The sequence below is a fragment of the Calliopsis andreniformis genome, chromosome 4 (genome assembly GCF_051401765.1).
Source record: "Calliopsis andreniformis isolate RMS-2024a chromosome 4, iyCalAndr_principal, whole genome shotgun sequence".
Classification (NCBI taxonomy): Eukaryota; Metazoa; Arthropoda; class Insecta; order Hymenoptera; family Andrenidae; genus Calliopsis; species Calliopsis andreniformis.
This window is the reverse complement of record NC_135065.1, coordinates 10863143-10882164: the sequence shown is the minus strand read 5'-3', so window position 1 is coordinate 10882164 and position 19022 is coordinate 10863143. Positions and strand designations below refer to the sequence as shown.

At 47.8% G+C, this 19022-nt stretch overlaps 1 protein-coding gene across 3 annotated transcripts in view; it reads right to left on the bottom strand.

Moving 5' to 3' along the window:
* The window catches only part of Eip74ef (Ecdysone-induced protein E74), a 132708-nt gene extending 125738 nt beyond the window's left edge, over positions 1-6970 (bottom strand). For all 3 annotated transcript variants that reach the window (XM_076376535.1, XM_076376536.1, XM_076376538.1), the window contains exon 1: positions 6868-6970. The gene's annotated coding sequence lies outside the window, so the exon portion shown is untranslated. The remainder of the gene's footprint in view (positions 1-6867) is intronic.
* Positions 6971-19022: the final 12052 nt, after the last annotated feature.

Here is a 19022-nt window from a genome sequence, read left to right as displayed (position 1 = left end):
AAATAAATAAATAAACAAAAATTCCTATTTCAGAATTTCCGCTTGCCTCACCCAGACTCACCACCACCCAATACCAATCAGCTCCCAACCCACTGCCTTCGCTTTTTCTCATCTTTTCCCAACATCATAGCCGATTCGTTCCATCGGCAGCGACTCCGATCGCAGCGCGGCAAGACACATGCAACTTTCTCACGGTAAACGGTCGCGCAAAAAGCTTCGTAACTTTCGTCGGTATATCGTTTATGGCCGCGTGGACGTCATTAAGTCTCACCGCGTTTAATGGTTATTGGCAAGTCGGACAGCTTCCTTCTCGAAGGCGAGCGACACTTTTCAGCGGCCAGACAGCCTATAAAGACACGTGTTTTAAATACGTGTCCATTCGAACGAGGACCTGACAATCGCACGCACGCGAGACACCCTCGTCGCCTCTCGAGCGATCCTCTCGACCGACTGCAGCCTGCAGCCTCGAGTCCCAGCCGTGACTTCCTTCTGTCCAGTTTTCGGGAAACGATTCGTCCGCGAAGGTCGTTCACGTCAGCCACCATCCTCGCGATTAAATCACGGCTCGTGTAGGAATAACGAACGCGTCTGGTTTTTCTTCCTCGCCGCGGGACGACTGAGCAGTCGACGAAAAAACGCCGCACGATTATCCGCGCTCTGTCTTGCGCGGAACGATGCTCTGCGCGCTAATTACCCTGTTTACGTGTCGCTTCGCGAGATCGTGATTGCCAGCGACGTTACATTTTTCGCTCAATTATGTGTGGTACACGAGAGGACATTAAGAAGAAAAAGATTTTAATTATTCAGAGCCGTGGATACTGATGCAAAGTGGATTACTTGACAGATTCTGACAGGAAAGCAGAGATTGATACTTTGTTGCAAGTCGAACGTAACGAGCGCTTTTTACTTCATCGATAAAAGCCAATAGGCGTGTATGCAAAGTTACCGTCGTGGACAGAGGAATCGACCAAGAATTTCAATTACCTGGCCGAGACCAGTAAAGATTCTTTTTGCTGGAACGTATCGTGGGAGCGTTTTGCAAAGTCGTAGGTTGCAAGAGGTCGATTAAAGCGCGAGTATCGGCTTCCTCTCGCTATATCCGCGAGGACGAAGTGGTAGCGAGAGAGGCGAGAGGATCTGCACCTCGAAAGAGACGTCGTCGCGCGTATTCGCAATGGAAATAAACAGGAATCGTAAATGAAACGATCCTGGCCCCGGTTGAGGGTAAAAATAGCTCTGCTCGCTTCTTATGTGATATTACTTTTTCGTTACGAGCGTGCAACTTTGTTGCCTTTCCGCGGTGTCCGTTTCCTGCACCGTCAAACCGGTTACGCTTATGGAAGATCATCTGGAATGATTTCGTCGCGAGCTTTTATTTTGTACTCCGATTTCGAGTGGTCGACCTTCGTGGAGGTGGAGAATGCGATTGGGAGGGAAGGTGTTACGTGTAAGAAAAAGGATTGATTTGATCGATTATTTTGGCTGTATGCGGTTTTCTTTATAGTAGTGAACTGAATTACTAGATTGATGACATTGGTTTCGGAGGAATCTATTCAGAATCTGCTCCTTGTCGAGCTGCTTCAATGGGTCACGGAGTGCTGTGATTAATTTAGGATGGTTCTATAGGTGAATTTTACTAGAAGATCAAATGTACTGAATATTTAAATATTCGAAAATTTGAATATTTGAATTTTGAAAATTTGAATATTTGAAAATTTCTCAACTGCAATATTGAAATGCTTAAACACCTTAAAATTCAATATACCATCGATAAAAAATTTCTCAGATCTAATCTACGAACCATAACTCAGAAGCACATGTTTCCCCTGAAAGCAGTATTCACCTATCACCGAAACACACACATGTATCCGCAGTGAAAGAGTAAAGAACAGGCGGTTGCCAGCTCTATGGGGCCATGAATGAACCCATTAACCGGGACGGATGTCCGTATCGCGATTCGACGATTGAATGGAGTGTTTATGTTTCCGCGCGAGGCACGCGCGCCGTTTTCCGAACCCTTTTGGCAAGATTCTCCGCGGCGAGGATAATTTTGACCGACAAGTTGCATAACGAAAGGCGGGAAATAAAGCCGTGTCGTCGCGCTATCGCGAATCCGTGCAAACACAGTCGCGCTGGTTGCATAGAAAACTGCCAGATAAACGACGCCACGTGTCGCGACCGTCGTCCACGTGCCACGCGACGACTCAGCCCGACTCCGAATCGAGATTTTCCACTAACGAGAAAACCGGGGTCGACGGTTCCCGCGGTTTTCGTGAGCACAGCCACGCGTTATCGTCGCTCGCTCGTTATCCATTCACGCGGACCCAGTTCGCTGGCGTCGAGGAACTTTTATTCCCTCCGCGTGCGCGAAATCCCACGCCCCCTCGCGCGACACACGCGTTGCAATAACGTGCCGCGAGCCACTCGGTTTAACGGGCGTACGCTTAATCGTACGTGCTGCTGTTTTGAAGGTAAACCGTTTCAAGGTGAGCTAAACTCGGCAGGGGAATAATTGTTTAATCGGCGCAACAATAACATTTGATTCAGCATTATTCTTGCTTCGTATTGCTCGCCCGCGATCGAACTCGCTGGCGAAAGATGTTGCTGGCACGCTTAATTACTTGCCTGAGGCTACGATGTTAATTGGTCGGTTTGAGGAAGGGAAAGAATGAGCCTGCTTTGTTTTATGGGTGTACAGGGTGTTCGACGACAGGTGTCAGAAATTATGAGGGGTGATTTTGCATAAAAGAATAAGACAAGAAAGAAGATAAGCGAATGTGGATTTAGGGTTTTGTTTTAGAGTTAATTGTTGAGAAAATGTTTAAGATATGCGTGAAGTCAGTCCCACTGGGGACTTATTCTACTGACTCCGCTGTGTCTGATCAGACTAGTGGATACTGGCAGTAGAATGAGTCCCGAGTCAGACACATTTTAGACGAATGTTAGTCCATTCTATTATTCTTCGTTTTCTTCCTATAGTGACATGTAGAATCACCTGCCTCTTCTAAGATCACAATCAAATACAAATATATTGAGAAAATATCTCAATCTTGAACTGGTTAGAAAAATTCCAACCTGAAACTGATTTCAACTGATCTCTCTCACGATCAGTTCTCTAAAGCAGAATGAAGGAACCCTTCCAATAAATTAAACTTCCTCGAGTCAGTTAATTACTCCAACCTGTCTCATGCGACTCAGGACATGAGTCAGGCAAAAGCGCGCGAAGAATTTTCGTTTCCTCGGAACTTTTCGATACCCTTGACCATGACCGCGTTTTTCATGGTCTTAGGGGCGACCTACCTACGCAGGGCGATCGTTCTCTGTGTTACGTCAGCCGAGCAGGGCCTCTGGTGCCCTGCTCGAGAAAGGTTAGGTCCAGTCTACTCCGCAGTGGCCGAAGGTCGTTGCTACGTATGAACGAGCGCGAGAGCACGGTCAGAGATACTCGAAAATCCAGAGGAGGGGCAGGAGGACGCGTGGAAGGAGAGATCCAGGTGAGGCCCCTCCTGCCAGCTTGCCAATACTCGAGAGAGTCAAGGCTCTGGCCCAATTTGGGTTCGTAGACCTAGGTGGATGGATAGGTCGCACACGTACGATCACCTTTTTTCTGTCGACTTCGCCTCTCGGCCTAAGGTCATTTACTTTTACCGGGCCACCTTCAAGGATTGCTTCTCCTTGTCCTTAAGTTTCAGGCAAAAAAGAGCCACCGCAACGTTCGCTGCTACAGAGTACGTGAACATCATGGTTCCTTCGCAGGGAGTCAGGTGTACAAAATCTGACCTATATTTCGATAGTTTGCCCTTCGAGAAGCTTGTGAAACGAACCAGTGCCGCAATAATTGTAGATTCTGGGCCCAGTGGACCACTGATTTCGCTTTCCTATACGCGATACTCTGCTATACGATATACACAGCGTGGTCTGCTATACGCGACCATTATTTTTGGATAGTATATGCGCAACAGGCGCACGCGGGACGCGGGAAAACGTAAACACAGATGCAGGCCTTGCTCTACGAAAGCCAGACGCGTTACGTGTGCCTCCCTGATCTTATCGAACCTCGCGTAATCGATGTCGCACGAAAACAAAAAGTCAAGGCGATGAGCGGGGATCGATAGGCGCAGGGAGGAGCGCTCGCCGAGGAGGAAGAGCTAGGAAACGGTACTTCTGAGGTTCGCTGCGAGATATGCTGCGGGAAAGATCTTTCTCGGGTACTTACTTCAGAATTGGCAAATTGAGGATACTGCAAGTGTGTATGGGAGCAAGGTACACTGAAATGTACTTTAGATTAAACTGAACGCGGTGAGAGTAGAGAATGGCGAATACTGAGGAGGAAATACTTTTCTGGTGACAAGAGATTCCGCCAAGTGTAATGCAGGGCTTTTGGTGAGTGCAGGTCTAGGGATAAGCATGAGGTCAAAAGTCAGAAATGCGGCAAGTGCTTAGAAATTTTAGTATTTGAATACTTGAAAAATTGAATTCTTGAAAATTTGAATATTAGAGGAGCTTTAATGATTCAAAAGTAACCATAAAAGGAGCACTATTTATTTATACATGAACGTTCAGAAAACACTGTACGTACTACGTATACTAGCGCCAAACTTTCCAAAAATAAGCAGGAGTCGAACATTTCGACAATGAAATATGAAGGGAGATCGAATAGAGTGTCGAATGAGAAGGTAAAACGGTGTTGCGAAGCTCCACGTGGTAGCAAGCTTCAGGGACGCTGGTTTATATGGGGCGCGAGGCTACGGGGCCCTTATAGCGTGGCGGCATCTCAATATTTATTGAACGTATAGCGGCGCTACGCTAAACACACACACGCACGCACGCACACAGATCAGACGGTTTTGGCCCTCGGCCCTGGGTGCCACGAAGGTCGCCACGTAACCGGTCGCGCGCTACAGAATCAAAGAGCGGAGGAGAGAGGGAACGCGAAACGCTAGCGCGCTGACGCTACTATAAACCTCTTAACTATATTAGAGGGAGAGAGAGTGTCTCGTGGAAGTCGGTTCTGAGTTGAAGCCAACCGAGGGGGGAGGGAGGCAGTGGAGGGAGGGACGGGGAAAAAAGAAAGACGGAGATGGCTACTCGAGGGCCGAAGGTTGGCCTAGGCTGAAAATACTTGGACGAAATATAGTTGCGTCTTATTTCTGCGCGTGGATATCGTGCACGAGTGCATCTGCGTGCTCCGTGGTTGCCTCTGTGTTTACATGGCCCGCTCGTGCACACGCGAATCACCTCGGATTCGCCAAGACGTCCCCGTGCTTCCGTTCACGAGTCTAATCGACCATTTATTGCTGTTCAGAGAAATCGTCGCGAGATGAACGATCCTACTGGTAACTCGTTCGAAAGTCCGGACAATTTTATGGAAGCTATCGCTCCTATGCTTTTTTAATCGCGGCTAATCTGGGAGATATAAAAAAATAATACTCGAGACTTTCACGGAGGCAATCAACATAAATCCGGGAATTTACCGAAAAAGTAAAAACAGAATGTATACATTTTTGAAAATAAAAAATACAGAACAAATCTGCCTGCTATATCAAATTTCAGGATACCCTGTATCTCTATCGAAAATTCACAATTGGAGTGGTGCGGGGATAAGTATCTCGGCGCAATGTCTTCGTTGGAACCGTCGCAGAGACGGTCACGATAATTTTATATAATCGATACAATAGTAACGCGAGCCAGACTCGGCTCGGGAAAGAGAGACAGGAAGGGTGCAGAGAGAAAGGTATCGATTCGTAAAACGCTATTTACTATTGCGTCCATAAAGTGGCTGTAGGAAAACCGAGGCGTGCACCATAGAATTTAATCGTTTTTATGTAAACCGATCTATCTGGCGGTGTACCGAACCATAATGCGTGATCACTTCCTAGATCGTATGCGATTACCGTCCGGTTGCTCATTTTCACCCCAGACGAGCGTGTGCCACCACCACCGTCGCTGAGATTCGCTTTTACTCGGAGAAAAGTGTCTGAGTTAGGTAATCCCCGCCTATCCATTCGATCGGGACGCTTTCATCGAGTCCCTGTTATTAATCCGCGAACTCGTCAAGTCGACCGCTATTTTTAATCTAACCAATATGCTTGCGATTAGCTGAACACTTGCTCCTCCAATTTTTGGGAAATGGTCTACAGTGTTTTCTCATTATACTCTCGTTATACTGTATTCCCTATATCTTGAAATTCTGATTTTTCTATGATTTTTTATTTGTATTCGATTTTCCTATGAATTCTCTTTTAAAATATTTGAATAATACTAGTGACTCTATTATTTCAATTGTATCTCAAAAATGAACTCCTCCGCGCAGGTCACATTCAAACGCGCTCAATTTTCCCGCCCGCCCGAACTGTCACTCACAAGGATGACAAACATACCCTTCTAATCACTGCGTTTCCCTTCGATTATATAAGATGAATTGTCTGGAATCCTTTCAAACAATGGATAACTTCCCCCTTTACTTTTCCAATCCGACTCAAAATATCTTACGATTAATCGATCACCTAATTGAACTTTTGCGACCACGGACCACTCCATTTTCCAATCCCCCAAAATGAACTCGTCCACGTCCACAATCACATTCAAATACATTACACTTTCCCGCCAGGTTTAAGAGTACGCGTCAACTTAAGAAAATAGCGAAGAAATATTGAGAATCAGATTCGCTACTGTACACAGACTTGAAAAATATTCTCAAGCATATTTAGCTGTTGTTAAAAAAGCTCTCAGGTGGACACGTTTAACCTCTCAATTGTCACTCGTCGCAGAGGTTACCCGTGACGCGTGCCCTCCTCATTCCCAACACCTCCAACCCTCGTAACCAAAGAAAATCGGCCAGAACTTCGACCGATATAAATCCCTTACCTTTCTGAGCCGGCTCAAGACGTCCAACGCACGTAAACGCAGACTGCGCGCTCGGCACGCACTTCCCAGACTCCCCAGAAAAGTTTCCTCCACTCTCTAACACCGCCAGTTCCGTGTACAATTCCCGTCGTTTCCGTCCTCGCAGCTCGGCGTGCTCCTCGGCGTGTCACCGAAAACGTAAACAAACTCCTCGACTCGGCACGCGCGCGCGATCGCCAGCCACCTTCGATGCACCGCGAGGAAAAACGAAACTGTAACGTCCACCGTCTCTAGCGCGCGATCTATACCCGCTCCTCGTTCCCGATTCACGCAACGCGTGCACAATGAAACCGACTCACTCGCGTGTCGTCCTCGACGAGACAGTTTCGCGTTTTCGTTCCTCGAACAGCAGTGGCGCACAACTGGGTACGTTCTAAGCTCGATCGAGGAAGCCCTCGGAGCCGCGCACAGATTTTTCAGCGTCCGATCGGCACACGGTGGCGCGGCGGTACCGCTAGAGTCAAATTCGAGCCGGTGCAGGATGCGCGCGCAGTCGTGGGTCCCTCCGCGGGAAATTCAGTGAGCACTACGACGCACAGCGTGACCCTTGGGATTCTGAATTCCTTGTGCTTTCTCTGCGTCTCTTGAGGAAGGGTTCCTTCGAGAGAAAAGGGGGGGTTAGGAGAACGAAACGACACGGGGCGTGCAGGGAACACAAAAGTCTGTGGCCGAAGCGCGAAGGAACACTGAACGTAACGCGCGAGCGGCGAGCCTCGGTTTGCCTAGCCTAGCCGCCACTAAACGCCACTATCCTAGGTTAGACACGCTCGCGACACTCTCCTCCCTTCTCCCCCTCGTCAGCCCCCTTCCCTCCCACCGTCCCACCCCCTGTCTCTCCCTACTTCTACACACTGGCGAGTAGTTTTCTCTCTCTCCTACTCTCGGACCGTGTCTTCTTCGCTCACAGCGTCCCCGTCCCTCTCGCGCCTCGACGTCTCGCGTCTCTCTCTCTCGGGCTCTAGCGATCTATGTACATAGAGTACGGGGGGTACACACGCTGCGCGGATTCGGAGCGAACCGTGGTGGGGGCTCGTAAGGCCATAGCCACGGCCACCGAGTCGCACACACTCGCGTCGAAGAGCAAGCGCGCACACGCACGCACACACGACGCCGGTAACACGCTCGAAGTTTGTCGCTCGAGTGTGCGAGAGTGTTGGTGCTCGCGCGCGCGATCCTAGCTCTAGAACACCTCGCGGAGAGATCTCGCGTAACGTCCGTATTATATACGCGCGGAAGCTTTTCGCGGGACCGTCTTACAGGGTGGACCGAAATAGACGATTATAAACCCATTTCGTTTGGATCTAAGCGTCGGGGCTCTCCGTGAGCGAGGAGTCGTTCGCGATGGGAAAATCTGCCGATGTTTCTGAGATCAACTGTCCGAGATTGTTGCTTCGGAGACTTTTCAGATCTCTGTGATTTGTGGTATTCTAGGGAAAAAGTACTGAGAGAAATCTTGGTAAATCCTAGAGACCCCACAGATTCTAGAGACCTTAAATATTCTAGAAACTCCAAAGGTTCTAGAGACTCCAGAGATTCTAGAGACCTTAGAGACCTTAGAGACCCTAGAGACCCTAGAGATTCGAGAGACTCTAGAGACCCTAGATTTGTCTGTGTTATGAATTAAATTTTCCCTCACTCTATGATTCATAAGTTCTCTTCACTTCCTACTATCTAAATAGCTCCAAGCTCAAAGCGTGACACAGCAAAAATTCTTCCTCCTATGTCGCTGTCTCTGGGTACAGCTCTTTTCAAGAAAGCCTCCTCGGTCAAATTAGAATGGAATACCTTGTTCGAATTACGAACAGCCGGGACACTCCATTCTGACGAGGCTCCGCATAGTACGGCCGACTGTAAACGCCGAAGTACCCTGTGCTACGAATATACATACATCCGCGCGTATATGCGCAAGAACTTTAGCCGAGCCATAGCAGAGAGAATATACGCTCCGTATGTAATTTGTTCTATATTCAAGGGGCACTCCAGTGCTCCGTCTATTGCACATATGTACGGGAATATATGTATGTCTTCATGAACGCGAGGGTGTACAAGAATGTAACCACCGTGCGACTCGGCGCAATAAGGGACAATGTCTTCTCTACCAACGACGTTTGTTCCGTAAGAACGCGCTGGCATTCGAATTACTGTTTACGGGCCTTGTTACTGCTGCCAGTGGAATTGCCTGACCCCGTTGGAGTTCATTTAAAAAACGACGTTGGGCTTGCAAGCTCTATTAAAAAATGTAGCGCACTGTTTATGGGAGAGACACAATGATTACTCTTAAAGGATTATAGTACAGATTGAGATGCAATATCGCTGGAAACACATAACTGACCCAAATACGTTTTTATTATTTTCCAGGAGACTAGAAAAATGCAATTATCTCTAAACTTAAGTTTGAAAAAAATGCACTTGGGTTAGTCTGGTTCTTAGGTACAGAATAGATAAAAGATTTTCTTACTTAGAAAATTTCTACGTAAATCTCTGAAAAAGCTTCAACCACCCATAGTAATTCAAACTATCGATGATTTCATAGTACAGTTAATTTCACAGTGCACACTTCCTCTTAGTGTTTCTCCACCGTTTAAACAGGTTCGCGCGCAAACACCCACTAGAAGTTCCTCTATGAATTTATGACCGACGGAACCGCGATGCAAAGGACACGATCGCCTCGTTATCGCGGCGCACACGACGCGACTGCAAGTGCTAGATTAAAAGGTCATTAATGACCGCTCGCGACGATACGCGGCGAAGCGTTGGATCGCATTCACCGCGTTTATCATTTCGCCGCGTAATTTACGGTAATTAGCGTTAGAAGGTGCGCGCGATGAGCCTTTGGAACGATCGTCTGCGTTATCTCCGACAACTACGGTCACACGAGTCTTCCTTGTCGCCTCTAATCGGCAGCTTGCCGCAGTTTTTCGTCAATGAAGTGGAATCCTGTAGAGGGGAACGCGGAATCGAGCCCGTAGGGCTAAGGGTGCCAGCAAGTAGTGGGACTCCGAGTTTGGTCAGACAGGCAGCGTTGATCCACGTTCACCGGTTGCCACGGATGGCGGACTCGATTCCAGGGACTTTCTAACGAAAGTGCAAGTCTTTTCTTCCAACCGGCTGCCGCGTAACCGTCCTCGACTTTCGCGCGTTTTCCGCGGTTTCCCGTCGAGGACGAAAACGCCTTGCGCTTCCGGGCTGAGTCAGCAGAGACTCTCGTTACAAATATTCTGATTGAAAAGGGACGTCTGATCGACGTGCATTCTTTCTCCTATGACGCGTGCACGCTCACACAATCGGTTAATTGAAACAAAGGAAAGAGAAGGTTGAGCTTGAAAGGTCCTTTCGATTTTTCAGAGTTAAAGGAGAACCAGAATCCGATTTAGGAAGTCGAGGATCGACCTTCGCGACGATTCACGAATCCGAGGGAAAAATTTCTAACATCCGAGCGCGCGAGCGAAGTCCGCCCGCGGCAGGCAGTCAAGGCCCACCTCGACTTTGCCGTGACATAAATATTCGGGGGCCTTTCTGGGCCCACGTTGCCCGCGCGAGAGCTGCTCGCTGGACGATGGCGAGAGAGAAGGGCAGAGAAAGAGAGACTGTAGGAGCCTTGCCTGTAATCGTCCACCGGGAACGGACGACCCTGAGCGGGAACTCAAAGATTAAGCCATCATCGTCAAACAGAAACGCTCTCCCCGTCTATTTTTGAAACGCCAACAATCTTCGACTCTATTCGGTGACGTAACCGCCGCGACGATAATGCAAATTGGACAAAGCTTCAACTATTGCTGGCTCGGCGAGAGATCAGAGAAACTGGTCTTCCTAGAGAGCTTTGAAAGTGTCTAGGAAAGCTGCAGGTGAAGGAAATTTTCGAGGAGGGATTTACGGTGTTTGTGGAATAGAAATCTATCTTTAGAAGTTGGTTTTATATTCAAAATGCCAATATTATATAGAGCAGTGTCTTCCCATAGACAGCAGAAGGATGTAATTTCTGTTCTCCACGGACTTGACATGCAAATTTGAAGAAAGATCTTTATCTATCTGGAACAGTTCGCAGAGTAACAAGCGGAGCTTTCTAGTATCAGACCAAACTACCCTCTCATTAACCAGAAGCTCAGTTACTCGAAATTCTTATTAACCGTTAACAAGTCGTCTTATTAATCGCAATTAGTCGTGGTCCTACAGTGTCTCGTTAATAAACTTTCACAGCCTGCTTGGCACTCTTTCTCCACTACCTTGTCCTCTACGCGAGCCATAAATTCGGTAGCCTCCAGAGGCCTACGCCTCCTCCTGGCACCGTCCTTCGTCGTCGGTCCCGACGACTCTGTAGCGCGTGCATCGGGAAAGAGGCTACGGATTCGGTATAAATAAATGCACCTCAAAGCATCGGTGCAGCCCCTCGCTTCCGCCACTCTGGCGCGTGGGACGTTGCCCCATTAGCAGGGCAGATATAAGTGCTCGCGAGAACGTAGTCAATTTAACGAGGTTAAAAAAAAATCCTCTCCGCCATGGCGTCCTGACGCCAGCGTACGCGTACGGCTTCCCGAACGACGCCGATGCACGCTTTCGCGCGCGAAACTCTGCCGACCACTCTCGCTTTTCACCTGGCGGCTTGACAAATGCTCCTCCGATGGGAGACGGAGCGATGAAAATCGTAGGATGAATTAATCGCGCACGAGAAATCGTCGTGTCTCGGCGGCGAGATGATCCGAGAGGCTTGGAAGTTGCGAGTCGGCGCGCAGAGTGTCTTTGGACTTAATTGGAGAGTGATAATCGTAAAAAGGTAGCGTAGAGCCTAATGAAGATGAAATAGTAATAGGCTCTCGAGATGATTAGTTCGTTAGAAGCTTTTTTAGGGTGATTTGTAGTACGATTATTGGAAATCGCTCCCTACACGCAGTAGTTTCAGTATTTGTATTATTGTTATAATAGATAGGTACTAATTACAGAGAATAACCTTAAAGACTTTTTACAGATTGCTCGGTTAATTAAGGCCCTATGGAACGATAAATTGAATAACCCTAATTTCAAACAGGGACGATAAAAAAGGAGCTCCCAACCTACTATTTTAATATTACCTTCATTTAATAGAAAATTTAATCGCATACAGGTTGCATGTCCATCGCTACAAAAGCGATTCACCACCACAGCAACGCGTCAATTAACCTTATGCTTACACTTCCAAGGCACTCTGTGAATCCCCCAGCAGCAACTCAATTAGCGCTTTAATCCAGCTCGGAGAAAGTCGATAGTACAAAGAATCATGACAATTTTGCGGGCATCTTATCTTATCAGGACTCGTCAAATGCACGATTAAGTGGCTCTGAAATAAATCAAGTAGTTCACCGTGCGACGAGGAGGTACTCTCACTTTTCACCTTCTCGGAGCTCTTCCTGAAGCGCACGATCCACCAGGACCAGTGTTAACGCACGTATAGTGGGCCAGTGTCAGTCAACGACATCGTTTCGGCGCTGGCTGGCAGATCTGAAGTCAGGAAAGGAGGCTGACTATCGCGGTGGTCGGTCTCTGTTCGAATGGCGCGCGGTGAACACGCGGGGCCACTGGCCAATATTTGGGCCAATGTTAACGTTGGCCTCTATACCGATTGCCTAATACCAGCTCAGCGCGCCCGATAATGAGAGTGACGAAAAGGAACTTTCGTTACTCAACCTTCCACGTAACGATCCCCGTCGCACGCGACCTTAGACGAATCGATACGTCCACGTGACGATACGCCCAGAACCGGTTACAATAGAATTTCGAGCGCGTTACGTGAAAAGAGACAAAAAAGGGAAGCTTCTAGAGTAGTACGCTTATACTTCCTTTGAACTGTCCCACTTTGGTTGGTCCTCGTCTTTGAGAAAGCGAATTCAATTTATCTTTCTTAAAGCTTCTAAGCTTCTACCAATAAGTGACTCAAAGTAGCGAGTTCGTAGGGAGATAATATTCAATGTTCTACAATATTCTGATCATTTTGTATGCCTTGAGTCATATACGCGGAGTTCCCTCCACGATCGCTGTTTAAATTAATCGAGTCGATATGGCAGCGTATTAGCGCTCAACGAGGAGAACTCGCAGTCGATTTAATTCGAGACGAGCGTTTCACTGGCGGAAGACAAACGCTGGCATTCGGAAGCCATTATCTAACTTGATCGTGGATCGTCGCCGAGGGACTCTGAAAATCTCGCTCTTGGCAGACGAGCTACCTGTTCAATGGCTTGTAACCGTGGTCCTTGAAATTCACGAGTTGCCTTTGTGCTTTCACGGGGCCAGATTCGATTCACATGTATCAAGTTAGATGTATATCTTTCTCCCTAATAATAGCCGCTTTTCGTGCACTCGGAACCAAGTCCCGATCGATCGGCCAGGAAAGTCGTGCTCGAGGGGATCGCGGAGGCCGAAGCTTTGTCGCGCGTGCACGGGCTGAAAAGGCGAACACGGCAGACTCTCTCGTGAATACGCTCGCGGACAACAGCGGCCCGCGTTCGCTCGCTCGCTCGCTCTTAATGTCCGTGCCTGGTGACCCGTGGTGCAAACTAAACCCACCGGAGAAAGTTGCTGGATACTTTCTCGTAGCTCCGCTGCCTCTTTGCACACCGGTCGATGCAGTCACTTAAATGGTCCCCGGTATCGCTCGTAAACACTCGACCATCGCTTCGAATCCGTGACGTTTAAGGACTCGAGAAACCTATTAGAAATTTTCATATCGCGCCACGGATGGTTCGAACTTATTATCCGAGAGTTTTCCAAAGGAAAGTGACGAAGTGACCCTGTGGTCGAAGAAACAGTAGATTTGATGAGGATAAAATGATGTGTCGAGCGAAATAGGTCCAGGCGTACCATTCTCTAATTTCAAAACCTCGAAATTCTCAAATATTCCCCAGCTTCAAATTTTCAAACTATCCTTTGGTAATTTAAACATTTGACTTTGGTAGATAGAGTGACATTTCGCTCTACAACATCATAAAAAGTCCACATTACATTTCCCCACGTATTCCTATTTAATACTATTTCGAACGTAGACCTACTCTACAGAATCATAAATCCAGGTCCAGACATTTCTAGCGAAGACTCTCGCGAGTAGAACGTCGAGGAAAGAAATCTGTACTCTCGAGACGTCTCTAGTCCCAAGTTTCGATAATCGAGTGTTCCCGAGCGATATAAATTACAGATACTTCAGCGTGGCACGAATCAAGCACGCTCCTCGGGTCGGCGCAGGCACGGTAATATCACGATGAATTGCGCGGATGCGCGCGGCAAGAATGGATCAGGGTACTCGCAAAAATGTCGAACCATTCTTGGCCAGTCTTACGAGCTCAAGGCATTCAGGCGCTTCGCGGACCAGCGACTTGATTTACTCGTTCGAGGGAACGAACTCGCCCGCGCTTGCATATACTTCAGAAAGGTATAGAGCCTTGCCTCCCTTTCTCTCTCGCTCCTCTCTCCTCCTCTATCTTTCTATGTATAACCGAGGCTATTATACTCGCAGGTACATCGCGGCGCATAGTCGTCGGAGGAAAATCGTGGTCCTCCTACGCCCGTTCGTTAACTATTCATGCGCGTACACCGTATAGCCCGCGGTCGACCGTGATGAATTGGAGGTTACACGGGACCCGGGAAAAAATGATTTAGTCAGGCTGAGCCGCGCGATAAGTCATCCGTTTCGAGCGTTCCGTTCGAGATGAACCGCTCCGGGAGTCGGTTAACGCATGATAATGAGCGAACGATGGCCAGCCAGGTGTGGCGACTATCCACCCCCATCCACTCTGATCCAATTTTTCTCGAAACACGCAAATTCGATCCTAAGCTGACTCTGGTTCTAGGGATGTTCAGTTTCTTGGCGTCACACAGAAATTGCTACTCAAATACGAGTGCTTCGCCGTGACCTTATCGAACCCTGACAGCTCATGGAACCAAAGGGAACGCGTACGCTCGAAGTAATTTCGAGATACAGTCGATACAATAAGGAGCCTATAGAGGTAACACTGTACTCCAGGCAAAAGAGAAATGGTCAGCCGCGCGAGTGGAGAAGCTAGAGTCATTAGACGGCGCTGAATGCACTCGGATTGCAGGCGACGAGGGGAGCGAGGGGTTGCAAGAGAAAAGGAGCATTTTCGAGGATGCATCTTTGAGGATGCAACCAACCGTGACGTAGCTTTCATGCAGCGAGCCCTGTGACGTCACTCATTCGATGACGTGTGGTCAACCGCGGTCAATGCACCAGGCCGACGTTTCTTGCAGGGCACTATAATGCTCGGTTCACTGGCACCGTCCGCGTGTGCGTTCGTTCACGTACACAGAGCTGCACCGCGGTGCATGTACGCGCGTTACACCGCAAAATACCGGGTGTTCGTGAAATCTACTCCTTTCTCCGTCCCCTCGCGCGAAACCGCTCGTGGATTAAGTCATTATGCTCGTGTTCCTACCCTTGCATTTCAACCTCGCACTATTCTGACGATCTGCGAGATATCGGTGAGCCGAAAATTAGGGGGTTTGGTTGAATATTTATATGAGACGTCGTCGAGCAACAGTTTGAATTTCTGCAAGGAATATTGATATGATGTTAGGTTGACGCTGCTACCCCATAGCCCTGTTTAATGGCCGTAGCTATTTAGTCTTGTTTCGTGACACCTGTATCAGACGAGTGCCTTGGGACTATAAATACCGAGTTAAGTGGCGATAGGATTCGCGAGGTTTTAATGAACGCGGATACTAGGTAAATTGATAGAAATAAATATTTCTTGTACTCAAGGCAGGGACACTCGAGAACTCGAGTTGAACTCAAGTTTCCAAAGTTTCACAGTTTTTTTTATATAGATATTTCTTTAATTTTCAGAATTCTGATATTTGGAAACTTGCAATTTAGAGTCTGAGTGATCCTACCTTGATATAATAGGATTTAAATTAGTGGAGTATCGAATATTAAGTTCTGTACCCTAGAGAATTCTTTACAAAAATTCTCTCAGCGCATATCGAAGGTTGATCGCTTCAAAGTTGAAGGCTGTACCAACTCTGAGCGCTGAGCCACAGCCCAGCATGCGATGGCCCAATTACAATTGCTTTTTTCGCCCCCATTGGCGTATAATCGTCGAGGGCAGTTGTCAAAAAATCGCGCCTACGTCGACGCCCACGGGCGAAGGCACAGTGCACAGGTCGCGGTCAGTAGTAGGTGAGGCGAGTTATCGGGCAAGTAGAATGGTCCGCCATATGGTCGGGCATGTCCCGATAATCGATGATCATGGACGCGTGTGGCCGACAGGGAATTGTTTACGAAGCGAGGAGAAGGCGAAGGAAAATCGTGATACTCGAACAAAGCGCGAAAAGAAGCCTCGTGCGCACGTGCTTCGTTGCGTCAGCAATGCCTTCGCGATCCTCCGCCGAAATCGAGAAACGAAAGCCATCGCAGGCCACGCTTCGAGGCACGAAAATTCGACGGATTTCCGATTGCGTGAGATATAGATCGAGGAAAGAGAGGGCCAGCAGAACAAATCTGTTACGTAAACCCGCGGAACGGTTTTGCTGTTAACTCTTGTCTTCGAATGGGCCACCGTCCACAATGGTTCTCTCTCGTTTCGACCGTATCTTATCAAGATTCATGGAATTTCGTGCAAGAACGATGCCTTTGCTCGATTACTTGTCTTCGAAAACTCATGTAACGGTGTCTAGAAAGCATGTAGGCGAAAGGAGGTGCAACCGCGTTGCATAACACCAGCGAAAAAGCATCGTGGAGCATTAATCGCCGACAATTATCGTCGGCCAGTATTAAAGTCCCTCGTTAGAAAAGAAACAGGCCGCCGAGCGAATCGACGGCGTCTTCGACAGAAGGCACATTTTCGGTACTTTCTAAAACTGTACATTCTCACCTCACACCTAATTAACAACTCCATAATCCACCGAGCAATTGCTCACGAGTGACCAAATCGCTATCTTTTACGATCAAATCTTAGAACATGAGAACCAATAACAGAGCACTCGATTTGCAATATCTGCATAGGTTCCGAGTTGTTGGTTCGAGCGGAGGCTTCGTCGGCGACTAGCAGAGGTGAGAGAACGTGATCCAGAGAAACCATAGGCAGAGGTCGGGAAAGAGGGTCGACTCGGAGAACGACTGCGTCTCGTTCCCTCCCCTTTGTCGAGCCGAGAAGTGGGCTTTTCGCGAAATTCGTCCAAGAGAGGCTCGGAGGAGAAACGAAAAGAGAGACGTGACTTGAGCCATGAACCGTAGGTAGGCCGCGCAGAGCATGGACAAGCAAGTCGAGTTGAGAGGCGCGGACGGGCGGTCAGAGACCCCGCAGGGCCGGCGCAAACAGTACAGCATTACCCACTCGCTCCTTCTATCGCAACCTGGACCCAACAATGCTCAATAATCGTCCCTGTGATCGCGCCACCTTTTAACCGACAACCTGGAAAAATCCTCCGCTCTTTTCTACCCCCACTGGCCAAGCCCCATTCTACAGCCTGCAAAAATACGTCCGAGGGAAGGCACGTTGCTTCGTCGCTTCGTGCCGTTCCACTGGAAAACTGAATCTACTCGGGAGAGGAGAGAACAACGAGAAAAGCTTCAGACGTCGGCGTGGTGGTGCTTGGAACTGAGGATCGCGTGGAACAGAGGATTTACTTGACTAATAAAGGGACTTTCGTGTACAGGGAATTCTGATTTTTTGGGAACTATAGATTCGTAGGGACATGAAAGGTATAATGAGGAACCTTGTTTTTTGCTTTTTGGACCCTCCAGGGGGAAAACACCTCTCTGAGATAATGAGACTGTGATCCTAATTTGGTGAATTTTAATAAGTCAGTTTGAAAGGTGGTAGCAACTAATTCTAATTTTAGTCTACAAATCCCCATTTTTGTGTTATATTTTCTCGGAGTCAATCAATCGAAACTTGCTTCTGTTTACTGTATCGTTTGATTACTAACATTAAACGTTCTCCATCGTTGGCTACACCTTTCCCTAGAGCGAGGAGGAACTCGTGAGCGTGCGTATGCCGCGACTTTCTCCGTAATTCGCGCGGCGTATCGTCCACGCGTCTCCTCTCCGCGGAATGATCGTTTCCGCGATTCGTTATAAATATCGTTCAACGTGACGCTACCTAGTCATAACGCTGACTCGTTTACGCTGACTTTCTGTAACCAGTCGTTCTTAATTTCATCCTCACTTTCTCCCTCCCTCCTCGCTCTCTTTCCCGCTCTAGCGTAATTAACGAACGCGAGCCTCTCGACCATTAAAATTTTTAATGGACACCGGAAGAAGATTGCGTGGCGAGTTATCAGTAAAATTAACTATTAATCTATAAAGTCCGAGAAATACTAAAAGCACTATTTTTCTAAATTATAGAGTCGAATCGCAGAATGGAAAAGGGGTTCTAGAGGTTCACAATTAAATGACGAGAACTTGTATCACAGGGTCAGGTTTTTGAAGCAGAAGTATACACTAGACAGCTCGTTTTTATCTCATTAAATGTATGAAAGCAGGACTCGCATATTCTAAATAATTCCAAGACACGGTGACTATACTCTCACAGAGATACCAGCCTCCGTAAATGATTGATCAGGTCTTTAAAAATTGTATGAGGTCCCTGGAAACTTCGCTCCCCTAATTGACAACTAAAAGCATCGTCGTTACTGAACCCCTTCGCATTCAGGAATCAAAAGAAGAAAACAAAAGTTACGTCAGAGTTCATTGATACCAAAGGTACACTGGCTCAGCAATAATAAATATTCGCTAGGGTGGATATCCTCTACATTCGAGTAAATAGCGTCGGTTTGAAAGACATCCCGAGGGAAAGCTAAATATTGACATGGTAGCGAGTAAGCCAAGCGCACAATGCTACGAATCTATTCTGGCTACCCAGCAAAGGAGTTACTGTGTCCGTCCCAACGCCTGTTTCGCTAGGAACGTAAACAATGTACCCGAGAATACTGACGCGCAGAATCGTCTTGTAATTCGTTTCGATGACCTCGCCGAGGAATAGTGGAAAAGTTCAAGGGGAACTAGGTCATTGCTGGCCATTGTCGAGGAACCAACACTTTTTGCAAAACTCGGCCGAAACTTTCGACGCTGTCCTAGTCAGTCTTAATCTGCACGGTCAATGATCCCTCCCTGCCCCGATTTCACCAATTTCGCT